This window comes from Schistocerca americana, chromosome X (genome assembly GCF_021461395.2).
Source record: "Schistocerca americana isolate TAMUIC-IGC-003095 chromosome X, iqSchAmer2.1, whole genome shotgun sequence".
Taxonomy (NCBI): Eukaryota; Metazoa; Arthropoda; class Insecta; order Orthoptera; family Acrididae; genus Schistocerca; species Schistocerca americana.
Genome location: NC_060130.1, coordinates 268,293,027 through 268,305,447, shown reverse-complemented (window position 1 = coordinate 268,305,447; position 12,421 = coordinate 268,293,027). Strand labels below are relative to the sequence as shown.

General features: G+C 36.6%; 1 protein-coding gene across 2 annotated transcripts in view; it reads left to right on the top strand.

The window, feature by feature from the left end:
* Positions 1-424: 424 nt before the first annotated feature.
* LOC124556710 (peroxisome biogenesis factor 10-like) overlaps positions 425-12,421 on the top strand; it is a 121,917-nt gene continuing 109,920 nt past the window's right edge. The window contains exon 1 of one of the 2 annotated variants that reach the window (XM_047130695.1): positions 425-694. The gene's annotated coding sequence lies outside the window, so the exon portion shown is untranslated. Of the gene's footprint in view, positions 695-739; positions 970-12,421 lie in introns of those variants that run through there. The other variant, XM_047130696.1, reaches the window with a different exon arrangement.

Here is a 12,421-nt window from a genome sequence, read left to right as displayed (position 1 = left end):
TACTACACAAATCGTCTTACAGAGCGAGCTGAACGAAGTACACAACGAAACTCACATGGGCCCTATGTACCTGTCGGCTGCTGAACAGCGCAGCACAAATGCGCAAGAGTAGTTGCGCTGTTGGTTAGGGAATATAAGCTCATGCGCAAGATTGAACAGAAAAAATGCATCATGTGGACGCACCTAAATATTTCACTTTTCTTGTAACAGTTCGCGATTTCTTGCCCATGACTACCAACCTGAACAACCAGAGCCATCTAGAATAAGGAAAGCAATTTTGCGTTGGGGAAAGTGCATTCCAATGCTAGTTTTACGGAATGGAAAACAAATTTATAAATTCTAACTCCAACTTGCCGAGCAGAAAAAGCATTTGCAATTATGTTTAAGATGAAAATGTTCTGTGAATTTTTTTTTTCCCGGTGACTAGGGGATGGGGTACAGCAATGGATTGTATCAATGTTATCTGATGTTCAATACTAAGTCATTTAACGCTTTCTTCGTAAATTATCTAATGAAGAAATTTTTGATTAATTTGCGCCAGTAGAGCGCAGAATATTAATTCTTGCCCGTGCTTTTGTTTGTAATTGTGTCCTGTAAGGTTATAGAGAGACGTTGTAGCGTTGTGACAGCTTATCTTTCGCTTTTATAGTTAAGTTAAAACGCCCCACTGCAGCAAAAAACACATTTTAGAGTGGTGAGTAGGTCGACTTGTGTCATTCGTTTGCATTGTAGATATCAAAGCGAAGCTATGCATTTGTCTTTAATCAAGTCAATCTTATTTTACATGCGATTTTGAATGTTGTGCACATCATAGGTTTTGTTACTACGGTTAGCTACCAAAGGCACTGTTTGGCATTCAAACAATAAAAGATACGAGATAAAAATCATTAAAACAGACATTCGTAACGTTCTTTAAAAATGACAACGACACAAGTATGTCTTCGTGATCTGTCGTAACTCCTGCATAATGTAAGTTGGACTGTTTAGAAGTGTGTTTGCTTACAATATAGCGTTTAATGGAAGCGTTGGGTACCGTTTCGTCAACACTACGAAACTCACAGTTTCAACCTAACCTAGACTGTGAGGTATGCTACAGATCAATATGTCACTACTACGTTAAGGGCATACAGAAAAGTAATGCCTTCGAATTTTGTGTGTGAAAACTCACTAAAGTTTCTAAATACAACAAACATTGTTAACATTCTACATCTTTCTTTTTCATGTCTGCATATTTATTTGTCAACACAGTCACCCTGGCAACGAACACATTTCTCCCAATGAGAAACCAGTTTGTTAATACCGTCAATGTAGAATGATTAACTTTGTTTATGGAGCCACAACCTCACATTAGCTTGCACTGCTTCATCACAAAGTGCAGTTCTTGAAGTTGTTCCTAAAGTTTTGGAAACAGATGAAAATTGGATTGGCCAGTTTGGCACTATATGGAGGATGACTGATGATAGTGAACCTAAGATGTCAGACTGTTGCAGATCTCACAGAACTCGTGTACGGTGTGGCATTGACTTGCTGAAAGAGAGGGTGGCCCATGTGCGGACAAAAAAACTCAATTACACCACACTGTTCCTCAAAGACTGATTTAGTTAAGTTACACACTACAATTTGAAATCCTCAGGTAGCAGAGGGCTGCAGATATGTAGACTTGGAGAATAAAGATGTAGAGAGTTAATTACCCTTGTTTTATTTTAAAAGCCTTAAGAGCTTCCACATAAAAAATTCGGAGGCATTACTTTTCAGCACTCCCTCGTACATTTAAGAAACAAATGGAGACCCGGAAGAAACATTGCCAGTGTTCTGTTTGCACACGTATTTCGTGGCAACCCCACATCATTGGTACATTACAGGATGAAGCTGACATTTGGTATTGGTAGGCTCAGTTGATCTAGTTGTTTTGCAGTGTGATGAATTTAGTGTTAATGCACAACACTGCAATATGTTGATTACAATTACTTCCCTAAAATTCCATTTTCAAGACAAAGTTCAGCCCTAAGTTGAAAATAGTGTACCTGCACATGAACAAAGTTAAATCCTGACCCTTTGTACCGAATGATAAGAAGTACAAATAGCAAACCATAAAATCTCCATTCAGATCTATACAGCAATACTTGTTTAGTAATGTTAGACAAGGGAGCAATAACTCTCTCAAATACGCATTGGTAAATATAATATTTGCCTTCTTCCACATTTGAAATTTACAGCTCTGTAAATGCTGTGAATAGTAAATCTCTCTGATCGCTGCAGAAAATACGACATTCCCTGATCACCGTTGTACCAGAGAGGCTTGATTGTGAATGATTTATTGTTTTTATTATGTTAAAACACTCCAGCCAGTGACGTTGTGGTCCAGTTAATGGCTCTCTCTATAGCACGGAACATTGTTTAAATATGACTTGGTACACAACATTTGCTATAGAAGTTCAAGTAAGCCAGAAATGCATCTGTTCTTTTGACACAGCTTTCTAACTTGTACATTTTCTATTACAGCTTTTCCACTGGATACCTTATCACCTCCTGGGTATAGTTAGAAATATTCTTGTTTGGTATTATTCAGAGCTACAGTTCACATAGTAATTGGAATGACCTTGAATTATTCTGCACTTTCAGCAACATACTCAGAAATCATATTCAGCCACTGAATTAGGAGAACATGTGGCAACTCAATATTGTCAATGGAGATGTATTTGTCAGCAATTTTAAAGTGAAAGTGATGAAGCTGCTCATGGAAGGCAGCAGTTTTTAGGTTTAACATCACAATTGATAGAGCATAAGCTCAAATAGGGAAGGTGGGCAGGAAATTGTAAATTGTATATGTACTCTTTTTTTAAAAAAAAAAAAAAAAACACTGGCATTCACATGAAATAAATTTATGAGAAAATGTAAGTAATACCTGCCTGATGGATTGTTGACTCCCTCTCCTTCCAAATGCAAGTTCAATTTCTTAGGTTAGAGAACATTGTAAGTTCGTTGTTACTCTCATTCTGTGTAGGAGGCATTATTTCAGAATTGAGCATGCATCAACTAATTTGGTATTAGATATATTTTTGTTTGGAAACCTGCTGATACAACCTATCTGTTTTGATGCATGGCATCATCAAAACAGTGGACACAAAATCACTCATGGAAGTCCAGTACATGTAAAATATGCACCATAACAAGAATTATAGTTATTCTCATATCACATTGGTTGGTGTCACTACAAATTGAGATTTTGTATTGACATTCATAGGGTTTTGCTTGCAACCAGACTAACCTTCCAGCCAAACCTAGACCTTAAGCTACACTACAGATTAGTTTGTTACCACAATGTACATTCCAAATAATAATGTAACAAATAAATAGCTATTGTCAATGTTGGGTTCTATCTCTGTTTGCATTTGTATGACATCACATGCTACATCATTATGCTTCAGATTAAAGCCAAAAATGGTATCAGCTGATTGAACCTACTCCTCCTCTTTATTAATATTTGATTTTGTTTGATACATAATTCACTCTGCAGCAATTTCTGGGTAATAAATTATGCAAAATGGATATTTTTGATGTTTTAATTCACTTTTGTTTCCTTTTTCATATCACAAAAGCAAAAGAAGCTTCAAGTGAATGGAAAATGCATAGTAATGTCCTCTGTTCTACAAAAGATGTTGACACACACTAAGAACAAATCCTAATGATGTTTTTGCTTTGGTTCTGACAACATAAGTACATTGCTGTTTGTTGTTGGTACTCACAGTTTTAAATTGTTTCATATAAGTAGGTGCTAGGAGGAGAAACCCTTGCTGTATCTTTGACTGGGTGACCGTATAAGAGTTGACTGTTTGCCAGTCAGGACTGCTTAGTTGTCCCTTCCGTATAAGCACTTTGTGTGACACACAATTCTAAACTACAGTGCAGTGGATGATGCCATTAACTAAGTATTTCACACATCATCTCAAACATCAGGTTAACTCTTTATATTGTTTTTGTGTGCTGAATGAACTGCCCACATTGTTGCCATAGTACATTACTTAGTGAAAAGACACATTGTATCAAGTTCTTGTTTCTTGTTTGTCAAGATGGAGTAACATCTATAGCTACTATCTTTCCTGTTTCATTCATGAATAGTGCATGTGAAGCCTCCATATGAACACAAATTTATGTGATTTTATTGTCATGGTGATTTTGTAAGAGATATACGGGAGGGAGCAGTGTGTTACTCATCTCTTCTCTTGAAATATACACTCTCGAAATTTCCGTAATGTGCAATGCATCTTTTGTAGTGTATTCCAAAGTAATCTCATGGATGTCTTTGTGATGCTCTTGCACTTACTAAATTAACTTGGTGCATAATATGCCACTCTCTTTTTCTTTGTTATCTACTTCCTGTAGTGATCGTATCTCATAAGACTTGTAAACTGATCAGAAATATTTCCAACTTGGCACCTGATTTCTTTTCAGCTTGTTTTATATGGTTATTCTGCTTCAAATTGTTCGAAATGCAGACTTGTATGTATTTAACAGATGTGACTTTTCTTTGATTCTTGATCATGTTATCAAACAACAATGGCACTTTCCACCTCTAAATATAACAAATAATCAAAAATGTTACTATCCCTTATAAGTCAGCTTGACTAGATAATGTCAGATGCAGGAACACTGCCTCCAGACAGTGTGTGCTCAAGTGTCACCAGCTGCCAAGTATTCTACAAATAAACCAGTCTACTACCTGTTTTACCCATGACCGAGCCTGTGTGATCATTCCAGTTTGTATCTGTACAAAGTGCGATACCCAGGTATTTCTATGAATTGGCTCCAGGTATTTGTATGAGTTGGCTGATTCCAACAGTGACTCATCGATATTATAGTCATAATATACTATGCTTTTTGTTTTGTGAAGTGCACATTTATACATTTCTGAAAAGTCTGAGGTTAGTATCGATATTGTCCACAAAGTCATTAATATATGACATAAACAGCAACAGTCCCAACACACTTCCCTGCAGCACACTCAAAGTTACTTCTATATCTAACGACAACTCTTCATCCAAGATAACATGCTGTGTCCTCCTGCCAAAAAGTCCTCAATTCAGTCACAAATTTCACTTGACATCCAATTAATTGTAATTTTGACAATAAGTGTAGGTGTGATAGTGAGTCAAATGCTTTTTGGATATCAAGAAATACTGCATCTACCTGACTGCCTTGATCCAAAAGTTTCAGTGTGTCATGTGAGCCCAGTCAACTAATTGGCTATCATACCATTTACAGAGAAGCATTCTTGAAAATGTGTTCACAAAAGGATGTGGATTTTCATCAAGTGACCAATGTGAGTTACAAGTGTTATTGATACAGTCATGAACGTGGCTTTCTCAGTAAACAATATTAAAGGGATTACTTGGAGAATTGCAATTAGCTAACGACAGAAGTCCAGTTGACTACCTTCACATCCATCTTGAAGGTGCCTAATTCACTATAAATGGTAAGCACAGAGGCTGTGCACACATAATATCCACCATATTCTTGTATTTGGAACGCTGACATGTGTAGAAATCTGTGTGCAGTTGTTGAACTGTTACGTTCTATCAAGTGAATAATGTCCTGTACTTCATTTAAAGTATTTATTTGTGTGTTTAAATGAAATACAACTTCTGGGCTCTGCACAAGTCTCTCACAGTTTAATGACAACATGAATAAACATTCTCGAATCTGGTACTCTGCAGTTAAAATATCACCTATTGTATCCACTACAGGCAGTAGCAGCATATCTATTACAAAACCTGTGCACAAATACAATATCAGTATACTCAGTGTTTGTAAATACATAGGGTATACTTAAATAGTACAATAGAACTGCCCAACAAATCACAGTCCCCATTGCAGATCAAAAATTCTATTATGTAAATACAAGCACAACTTGGACATCAAAACAAAAATGACAATCAGTAAATAAATCCATAGCAACTGGAGTACCAACATGTGTAATAAAAATTTGTCTCTGTAATAAACTGTATCTCTGTAAACAATAAAAAATTGGACACATCTTGTATAGGCTGTTTTATTAGCATTAGTCTGTCCTTCCATCTCTTAAAAAATTTACTATTCCTCATGGAACACTTTTTGTAATGGAATGTTCAGTGAATCTAGTTGTACATATTGATAAGAACTTTAACTGTAAATCACACATTATAGTTCTTCATATGTGTTACATATTCCTGACATGGTCAGTCTGAAGATGATCTACAATGTGTGGTCAGTCTGAGGGTGATCTGCAATGTATGATAACTGAAGAAAATGTCACAAACAAAGATCACTAAAAAAGCACTTTATTTGATAACTGGTTTCGACAGAACTAAGCTGTCACTATTGGATGTTATGCTTTAAATTTTTTTTAACAACATGTTGTTCAACAGTGTCATAAGTTGCTTCACATTGTATATACACTTCCCACTGCCATGAAGGTCAATATACATCAGCATGCCAAATGTGAAAGTATTATGTACAAACATAAGCATAATTATATTGTTTATACATAATACTTCTACATTTGACATGCTGATGTATACCGATCTTCATGGTAGTGGGAACTTTATAAGCAATGTGAAGCAACCTGCAACACTGATGGACAACATGTCGTAAAATACAGAATAAGATGCAATGATAACAGCATAGCTCTGTCAAAACTGGTCATCCAATGAAATGCTTTTTTTTTTTAGTGATCTTGGCTTGTGAAGCTTTTCAGTTATCATCTTTGTATATGCTTAAGGTTAGAACATTTTATCTGTGTTTGCTTATTTATTTTGCTAATAAAGGTAACATGTATTGTGTATGTCATAAAGCCTCCTGAAGACAACCATTTCGGCACCAATGCATACTAACACAGCTTATAAGATATACTTGGTGCATACGGAGTTTCTCATTAACAGTTGTTCAGAATTTGAAAACAGCAGTAATATTCTTAATTGTAACACTAGGAATAAAAATGAATTACATTATTTGTACACTATCCAGATATAAATACTGAAGTAAATGCAAGTCATGATGGAAAACAGCTAAAGTTACAAGCAATCAAAGTCTACCAGTCTCTCTTAGAAACAACGGTATGAGGTAAGGCAACCATTGGCCTTATAGAGTTCTCATTAAGCAGCTTATTGGCAAATAAATGTGTTCAACATTATAGCTCAGCTTCTGAATAAATATGGACAAACAAAATGTCAAATGTTAGCAAGCTTTCAGGATGGTGCCATTTTATCAATTGACTCCAGATGCAGAGAAATATAATGTTACCCACTTCATATATAGTCAAAATATAGTAGACTTCGACATCATATCATGATCTTAATCACATTGTACAGTGTCTGGGAGTGGTGGAAACCATCAACTCCAGTAACATAGTTGGTGGAAATTAAATTTCCAGAAACTTCTCTCTGAAGAGATCATTATGAAAAAGCAGCATTCTGACTATTAAAGAATAGGGTTACCTTACAATAAGCTTGTGTGGTGTTCATAAAAATCTAAGCCAGCTCCAATATATTTATCCACTGTCTTTGGAGAGTACTTTTTAAAAATTGTAGTGTTTGTGGAGAGGGTTAACAAGACCAATTAGGTCCAACTGCAGCCCAAAAGCTTTGTGGAGAGGGTTAACAAGACCAATTAGGTCCAACTGCAGCCCAAAAGCTTACAGAAATCCATAGAGTTTTCTGATCATGTCATAATTTGAATGTTGTACACCTCAAAGTATTGGATAGCCAAATTGGTTCTCTGCTGATGGTGTCTTTCACATTGTAGAATGATTTCTTGCCATTTTAGATGAAATTATTCAGCCCTACAATTCCAAATGATTTGGCAAGATCTCTAAAAGCCATAGCCTTGAGCATGTAAAGGCTGCAAGTGGCGCCAAAATTAGTGTCCTCTCCCTTCCAAAAGAGACAGGAATTGAAACTGAGGGTAGCAAAGCAAAAGCTGAAATGCTTAACTCCGTTTTCATATGTACCTTCACAAAGAAAAACACAGGAAAATTGCCCCCGGTTTAATCCTTGTACCACTGGAAATATGAGTGAAATAAGTATTAGTGTCACTGGTGTTGAGGAACTGCTGAAATCGTTAAAACTGAACAAAGCTACAGGCCCCCCTTTCACATTCTATACTGAATTTGTGGCTGAGTTAGTCCCTCTTCTAACTAGTATCTGTTGTAGACCCCTCAAACAAAAAACCATGTCCAGGACTTGGAAGAAAGCACAGATCACACCCATCTACAAGAAGGGTAGTAGAAGTGATCCACAAAACTACCATCCAATATCCTAGACATCAATTTATTATTGAATCTTGGAACATATTTTGAACTCAAACATAATGAGGTATCTTGAACAGAATGACCTCCTACATGCCAACCAGCATGGATTCCGAAAACATTGATCATGTGAAACCCAACTCGCACTTCTCTCACATGACATACTGAAAGCAGTATTTCTTGATGTCTAAAAAGCATTTGACTCAGTACCCATCTAGCTTACTGTCAAAAGTACAATCATATGGGGTATCAATTGAAATTTGTGACTGGACTGAGAACTTTTTGGCAAGGAGGACACAGCTTGTTATCCTGGATGGAGAGTCATTGTCAGATGTAGAGGTAACTTCAGGTGTGTTCCAGGGAAGTGTTTTGGACCTGTTGCTGTACGTATTGCGTGTTGATGACCTTGCAGATGATATTGATAGTAACCTCAGACTTCTGCAGATGATGCAATTATCTATAATGAAGTACTGTCTGAAAGAAGCTGCATAAATATTCAGCAAGATCTTGATAAGATTTCAGAGTGGTGCATAGACTGGCAAACTGCCTTAAATCTTCAGAAGTGTAAAATTGTGCACTTCACAAAATGAAAAAACTGTATTGTACTAGTATAATATCAGTGGGTCACTTTTGGAATGACTCAGTCAGGGGTAAAGCAGTTGGTAGACTTCAGTTTATTGGTAGAATACTGGGGAACTGCAATTAGTTTAGTAAGGAGATTGGTTTCAAATCATTCATGCGAACCATTTTAGAGTATTGCTCAGAAGTGTGGGACTCATACCAGATTGGACTAACAGAGGATATTGAACATATACTGAGAAGGGTAGCATGAATGGTCACAGGTTTGTTTGACTTGTGGGAGAGTGTCATAGAGATGCTGAAGAAACTGAACTGGCAGACTCTTGCAGATATATGTAAACTATCCCAAGAAAGTCAACTAACAAAGTTTCAAGACAAGGCTTAAAATGGTGACTCTAGGAATAAACTACAAGGCCCTACGTGTCACCCACATAGGGATCATGAGGACAAGATTAGAATAATTATGGTATGCACAAAAGCATTCAAACAATCATCCTTCCCACACTCCGTATGTGAATGGAATGGGACAAAACCCTAATAATTAATACAATGGGACTTACCCTCTGTCATGTACTTCATGGTGGTTTGCAGAGTATATATGTGGAGGTATGGTTTCATTTGTGAAGAGGATCAACTGCCTTTTCTTGAGGTTCCATTTCACTTATGCTTCAGCCAATTATAAATATTCTCATGTGGGGAAGTAAGTAGTGGTACACAGATCACCACTGCCCTGATATGCGGGCCACTTTCCTAAGGTTCTAGTTAACTCAACTCACATTAGGAAATAGCCAAAATGTCTTCACACCTTTGATTATTTGTAAAATTACTGCTTATTGAAAAATTACAGTGGTCAATATTACATGCAGTTGACTTTCATTGTAGTTATGAACTTTTTTTATTACCAATGCATCTTCCTTTAGGCAACCACAGGATGAATATTGAGCTACCTTGTTATGTAGACCATCTTGACCATACATACAGTCCTCTACTTCCCTACCACTGCAACTGATCACACAAAAACTACCTGTTCAGCATTTCAGTTGTATTCTTCACAAGTCCTACAAAATTATTCTAAATCTGTATCTGCACTCCAGAAGCTACCTTACAGTGTGTGCAGAGGGTACTTTGTGTACCATTGTCACTTTCCCCTTTTCTGTTCCAGTCTCAAATGGTTTGCAGGAAGAATGGCTGTTGGTAATCCTCCATGTAGGCTTGAATATCTCTGATTTTACCTTTATGTTTTTTTTTTACAAAGTATATTTGGGAGGAAGCAATATGTTGGTTGACTCTTCTATGAATGGATGCTCTCAGAACTTCAGCAGTAAATTCTGAATTAGCTGTTTAGTACTTCTCAATGGAGAGCCCATATAGTTCAACAGTGCAAAGTTTCAGTCTGCAAAGACAGCAGTGTGTATTTGTAACTACTTTAAGCTGAGTATGGCAATGATATCTTTTTCCCTACTAGTTTGCATTTGTTCACGAGAAGATAGTAAAGATTACAAAAAGGTGTGCTCATTGTTCCATTTTTAATTTATGCTGAATATTGGAATAACTCCATATTTTCCATGTTATTGGGGGTATTTTAATTAAATATGAGAAATTACACGAAAATGCATGATTTTCCTTCCAACATTGGCACCACACAATGCTAAGTCCATCACAGTAAGGCTCTCTATGAAGTGGCTGTGTATTGCAGTTGCTGAAACAACAAAGCATTCAAAGTGATTGGAAAAATGTGCAGTACATTTCCGTCAAGAAAAATCACCAGACAGATGTGCTTAACTCAGTGCCCATATCTTTGATGTCAGTTTGTTGAAAAATAAAAGAACACATTCTATCCATATATTATGACTTTTCCAGAGCCCAAAAATTTCCTCTGTGAGAACCAACATGAACTGCTCAAACAGTGATTGTGTGAGGCTCAGCTCACTTTGTTCGTCCATGAGATCCAGAAGACATACATAGGGAAACCCAAGTCAATACCGAATTTCTTGGCTTTCAGTGTGAAGCTAAGAAGAGAGAAAATATGTCTTGTACAAAGGCATATAGACAGTCGTTTTTCACTCATTCTGTTTGCCTAGGAGAGGGTAAGGAAATGACTATTAGTGGTACAAGGTACCCTCTGCCACGCACCATTCAGTGGCTTGTGGAATATGTATTTAGATGTAGGATACAGTTCTGCAGTATTGCACAGCAACAAAATGTGAACTTATGAAACAGTGAACCAGCTTTGTGGCTGAAATGGTGACTTCCTAGCAAATAGAACACATGATGTCCCTTTCAGTGGGGATAAATCATTAGATGTGAAAGAAGCTTCAGTTTTGCTCATAGGAAGTGGTTATAAGGCAATTACTGTTCACAGTGTATATAAATGACCCAGTGTAACACATTGGAAACTCCAGGAGGCTGTTTGCAGATAATTATGTTGTATAAGGGAAATCACAACACAATAAAACTGTGCCAAAATACGGAAAACCTACAGAGAACTGAAGCATTATTGAAGGACTATCTGTTGACTTGCAGCATAAACAAATGTAACATATTATCCACTAACATATCTGAGTTTGGTGGAATTTAGGGCTGAATGACTACATAGACTAGTTGAAGAAGGAAGTGAGTAATTCATCAATTAAGGGGCAGCTTACAAAATTATTGGTCAATGAAGCTCATTGCTTTGGGGTCTTATCAGGTAGGATCTATAGAGATGATGATGTACCCTACGACTAGTGCACATGAGTGTGAGTGCAGTGAGTGTGGTGTCCCTAGGTGCAGGCTGCCAACTATATCAGCATGGGCTGGCCACTGGAGACTATCTGTGGGAGGCGTGCACCTGTGGGAGGTTTCTACTGCACCTTCTGTCAGCAACTCACGCATATATGTGCACAAAGCAGCATTAACTGATCCTCGTGATCGAAAATTGACTTTGCTGTTCATAAATCATCAAAATTACGGCCAATGCTGACCTTCCTTCTAATTTTATTTATCATATGGTCGCCAATCAATTAACCAGTTGAATAATGATTAGGAACACTGCCTTGCAAAATAACATTTGACAACTCTGTGATCTATGGGCAATTACAGGACTGTACTGTAGCTAGAAAGGGGCAGTCTGTATCAAATCAACCAATGATTTGGATCTTTTAGTGTCAGATATTCACTATTCGTTTTTTAATGTAAGTACCATCAAGTAAACAAATATTACAAAATGTCATACTTTCTTGATGCATGGATCATTTGTTTTTCAAATTTCAGGAAATAAAAATTTCTCATTTTTCTGGGAGCACCATGAAACAAATATATATGTAACTTCAAAACTATTGATATCAGGAAGTTGAAACAGATGTCATTGTAAAGGTCTTGGTTTAAATTGTAGTTTGACATGTAACACAGCAATGGTGTAACATTTGCTTGATTTTACTGATAAGAAAACATATTTTGGAAAATAAGACTTTTATCCATTGTGGATAAAAACATGCCTTTCATTATTTTTAAAAAGAGTTTATGTTTTTCATATTGTGTTTACAAATGGTGGCTTAAATTTTAAGATGGAGAAAGAATTGG